This window comes from Sarcophilus harrisii, chromosome 4 (assembly GCF_902635505.1).
Source record: "Sarcophilus harrisii chromosome 4, mSarHar1.11, whole genome shotgun sequence".
NCBI lineage: Eukaryota > Metazoa > Chordata > Mammalia > Dasyuromorphia > Dasyuridae > Sarcophilus > Sarcophilus harrisii.
Window position 1 is genome coordinate 198,284,786 of NC_045429.1, and position 5,277 is coordinate 198,290,062.

The window sequence follows — 5,277 nt, forward strand, 5'->3', positions numbered from 1 at the left end:
AAAGGCAGAGATAGAGAGACAGAGATAGCAAGAGAGAGAGTGAGAGAGAGTGAGAGCTAAGGAGAGAAGGGGGGAGGAAGGAGCAAGGGAGAGAGAGAGGGAGAGAAAGAGGGAGAGGGAGAAAGGGAAAGAGTGAAAGGTGAGATGAAGAAAAGAAGGGTTTGAAGACAAATATAATCAAAAGCATTGACAAAAATATTTTAGGACTATACATGGTGGATTACATAAGTTCAAGCAAATTACTACTGGGCTTATACCCAAAGAGATACTAAAGAAGGGGAAGGGCCCTGTATGTGCCAAAATGTTTGTGGCAGCCCTTTTTGTAGTGGCTAGAAACTGGAAAATGAATGGATGCCCATCAGTTGGAGAATGTTTGGGTAAATTGTGGAATATTATTGTTCTGTAAGAAATGACCAGCAGGATGAATACAGAGACGATTGGCGAGACTTACATGAACTGATGCTAAGTGAAATGAGCAGAACCAGGAGATCATTATATACCTCAACAACAATACTGTATGAGGATGTATTCTGATGGAAGTGGATTTCTTTGACAAAGAGAAGATCTAACTCAGTTTCAACTGATCAATGATGGACAGAAGCAGCTACACCCAAAGAAAGAACAGTGGAAAATGAATGTAAACTGCTTACATTTTTGTTTTTCTTCCCGGTTTATTTTTACCTTCTGAATCCAATTCTTCCTGTGCAACAAGAGAATTGTTCGGTTCTGTACACATATATTTTATCTAGGATATACTGCAACATATTCAACATATATAGGACTGCTTGCCATCTAGGGGAGGGGGTGGAGGGAGAGGGGAAAAATCGGAACAGAAGTGAGTGCAAGGGATAATGTTGTAAAAAATTACCTTGGCATGGGTTCTGTCAATAAAAAGTTATTATAATTAAAATAAATAAATAAAATAAATATATAAATAAAAGTTCAAGCAATTAATCAATAGGCATTTAAAAAACCCGTTATTATTAAGATCTTACTATATATTAGGAACTATTCTAAGGATATAAAGAAGAAAAGAAATTAGCCTTTGCCTTATTAAAGAGCTTGCAGTTTATGGTTGTGAGGGCAAGGACATATATACAGAAAAATAAGCATGCAAATACTTTTTTTGAAGGGGAGAGGACAAGAACTGGAAGGTTTAAGACAGACCCCCTAGAGAGGATGGAACTTGAGTTGATCTGTTACCAGAAAATGTTGATGATTAGTATAAATTGTAAAACAATAACCTTAAAGGTATGTAAAGAGCAATATTGGTGGAGCCAATTACATGCTAGTTAAGCCTCAGTGGTGATTGATCACCTGATTTGATAAAGTATACAAATTCTTAATTTTTTTTCCTTAAAGCAACATGTATGATTCTGGTTTTCATAAGTAGCAGATCCAAATTGAATACCAGTTGAATACGAACTTTCTTTATGTTTCCCTCCCAACAATTGCAGCAACATCAAAAAACAAAACAAAACAAAAAAAAACCCAAAACAACAAAAAGCAAAACAAAATAACAAAAACTTTCACAAATATCCCAATTCCTTTTTTATCATTTTGGAAAATTTGTTTTCAAATTTTGAATGGTCAGAATATTCTAATGGAATGATTTCCTTTTACACTGATTCATTGTCTAATGAATCAGTTCCTTCCTGAGAATTTCTCTGTGAAATCTCACAGCATCATTTATCTAGTACTAGAAAGGCCATAAACACCATCTAGTTACACTGTTCTATTTTATGAAAAAAGATTCTAAAGTTCACAGAGGTTAAGTGACTTGTGAAAGGTTATACAAGTAGTAAGTAAGAGAGGTATGATTTAAACTCAGAGCTTCTGTTTTCAAATCCAACATTGCTTCCTCTGAAGTACCTTTCATGTCCTTTTATTGTGTAGATGAATAAACTATCATCCAGAGAAATTAAGTAAACCACATATCATATTCATCCAAGAATGACCTCCTTAGTCATCTCAGGGTGACTTCTGGAGATTTTATTTTTAATTTGGAGAAAACGCCCTCATTTTTAGATTATACATTTACATTAATTTTTCAGCATATTTCTATATGTGCCATGTTGGGGAAGAAAAATCAGAAGAAAAGAAAAAAAATAGGAAAAAGGAAAAAAACAGGGTGAAAATATCATGCTTCTATCCATATTCAGTCTCTATAAATCTCTCTTTGGATTTGCATGATATCCAGATCACTGGATCACTGAATTGTTCAGAAAAGCTAAGTTTATCATAATTGAGCATATAATCTTGCTATTGCTGTGTACAATGTACAAGTTCCGCTCACTTCACTCAGCATCAGTTCATGTAAATCTTTTCAGGTTTTCTTGAAATCAGATTATTCATTATTTCTTATAGAAAAATAATATTCCATTACTTTCATATAATATGACTTATTCATCCATTCTCCAATGATGAACATCCCCTCAATTCCCAGTTCCTTGGCAATACAAAAAAGAATGGTTATAAACATTTTTGCACTTGAGTGTTCTTTTTCCTCATTTATGATCTTTTTGGGATATAGGCCTAATAGTGGCATTGCTGGAACAAAGACTTGGAGTTTGGGAGAATAAATGGCAGCTACAATAACTTTGTCCATAGTTCTCATAAGAAAATTTGTGGAAGGTTTCTTTGATAATATTCCATAACTGTAGTAAACTTATGCTTTTGTTTTTAAAAGATTTATTTAAAAAATTTCAATTCTGTATTTTCTCCTTCCCTCTCACCTCTAACCCTCACTTAGAAGATAGGAAATATGATATCCATTATGTATGTGTAGTCAAGCTAAACATATTCCCACATTAGCCATATTGTAAAAGAAAGAAAAGGGAAAAAAAATGAAATAAAAGAAAAAGTGCTTCAAACTGCAATCAAAGTTCATCTTTTCTCATTCTGGAAGATAATAATATTTTTTCACTATGAGGCCTTCGTAATTGTCATGGATCCTTCTATTTATCAGAGTAGTTAAGGTTTTCAAAGTTGTTTGTTGTTAATAATTACTCTTTTTTGTACAATGTTTTCCTAGTTCTTGTCAATTAACTTGCATCAGCTCATAGGATTCTTCCCAGGTTTTTTTGTAAGCATTGTATTTTATCATTTCTTATAGCAGAGTTATATTACATCAAAATTATTTGCCTCAAATTGTTCTATTATTTTCCAAATGCTGGACATTCCCCTCATTTTCCAATTATTTGCCACCATAAAAATTTTTTGTTGTAAATATTTTTGTACATATGTGTCCTCTTTCTTTTCCTTTAATCTCTTTTGAGTGCAGTATTTCTGGTCAAAGGGCATGGAGAGTTTTAAAGTCTTTTGTTCATAATTCCAACTTTTTCTCCCAAATGATTGGACAGTTCATACCTCTTCTAACAGTACATTAGTGTACTTATTTTTCTATCTCTTCTCAAGCATTTATTTTCATTTTCTATAATGTTGGGAAACCTGAAGTGAAGAATATAAGTGGCATTTCAGAGTTCTTTTAGTTTATACTTTTCTAATTATTAATGATTTAGAAAAGAGGATTCTGAGAAGACTGTGGAGCAGGTCAGAAACCTCTTAGCTCTTCAAAATACCTCCACAAAAAAGGCAGAAAATCACCTCAGAGAGAACATAGAAGAGAGAAAATAAAAGTTGGGGCAAAGCACTTGTCCTCCTAAGACATCTTGAGAAGATGCCAGAAAAGACTTGACCTCTAGGGGTGGAAGTTCAGCCTAAGTGAAGTGCAAACACTTCCAGGCTGTCTTTGTGGAATTAATAAATAAAAAGTCTGGGGGCAGCTGGATTGAGAGGCAGCCTCAACCTTAGAAATTTTAATGTCTAGGACAATGTCAGGGTTTGATACGATTTGAGTAGAACATTAAAGAACTTTCTACTGTTGAGGGATGTAATGTTTGGGCTAGCTTTCCGTCATAGTCTGACCCAGATCCTAGGCTTCAACTATGGGGAAGAAAGAACTAGCACATCCCTGATGAGTGCAGAAGCAGAGGAGTAGTTACCTTGTTTACTATGAGCACTTATAGAACAGCAGAATTTCTGGTTTCAACTCCAGGGCAGAGAGAATAGGACTACAGGGAGCTAGATCATTTTTGGGAGGGGGAGAGGAAAAACCCAGCAAAAATCAAAAAGAACTCTGGCCATAGATAATTTTTATGGAGAAAAAGAAGAAATGACCTCAAATTCTGAAGACACTAAAGGCAAATCAATATCAGATGAAGCCTCAAAGGGTGATATGAATTGGTCCCTTTTTTACAAGGCTTTTTGGAAAAATTCAAAAAGGATCTTAAAAGAGAATTAGAAGAAAAATGGGGAGAGGAAATTAGATCTTTGCAAGAGAATTATGGAAAAGGAAAACCAGAAATTATCTGAAGAAAACTCCTTAAAAATAGACTTGATGAAATGGAAAAAGAAACATATAACTCCTTGCAAAATAGATATGAAAAAGAAACCAATTCACTGAAAAACAAAATCTGTGAAATGGAAAAAATACAATGAATAAAACACTTCATATAAAAGTTCAATCAGCCAAATGCAAAAGGAGGTAAAAAAAAGCTAACTGAAGAAAATAATTCACTAAAAATTAGAATTGAACAAATGGAAGTGAATGACTCAATGAGACTTCAAGAATCAGTCAAACAAAACCCTCCATAAATGAAAAAAAATAGGAAAAAAGATAAAATATCTCATTGGAAAAACAATTGACCCGGAAAATAAATCTAGGAGAGACAATCTAAAAATTATTGGACTTCCTGAAAACCATGATGAAAAAAAAGAGCCTAGACATCATTTCTCAGGAAATCATGAAGGAAAACTGCCCAGATGTCTTAGAACCAGAGCGTAAAATAGCCATTGAAAGAATTCACCATTCACTTCTTGAAAGAGACCCTGGGTCTAATATGATAAGAAAAGGCAATGATGAATGTTGGATGTGGGAAAAGTGGGACAATAAAATGTTGCTGGAGTTGTGAATTGATCCAACCATTCTGGAGAGCAATTTGGAACTATACCCAAAAGGCTATCAAACTGTCCATACCCTTTGATACAACAGTGTTTTTATCTTAGGCTTATATTCCAAAGATATCTTAAAGGAGGGAAAGGGACTCACATATGTAAAAATGTGGCAGCCCTTTTTGTAGTGGCAAGAAACTGGAAACTGAGTTGATGCCCATCAGTTGGAGAATGGCTGAATAAGTTATGATATATGAATGTTATGGAATATTATTGTTCTATCAGAATTGATCAGCAGATGATTTCAGAGAGGCCTGAAGAAAT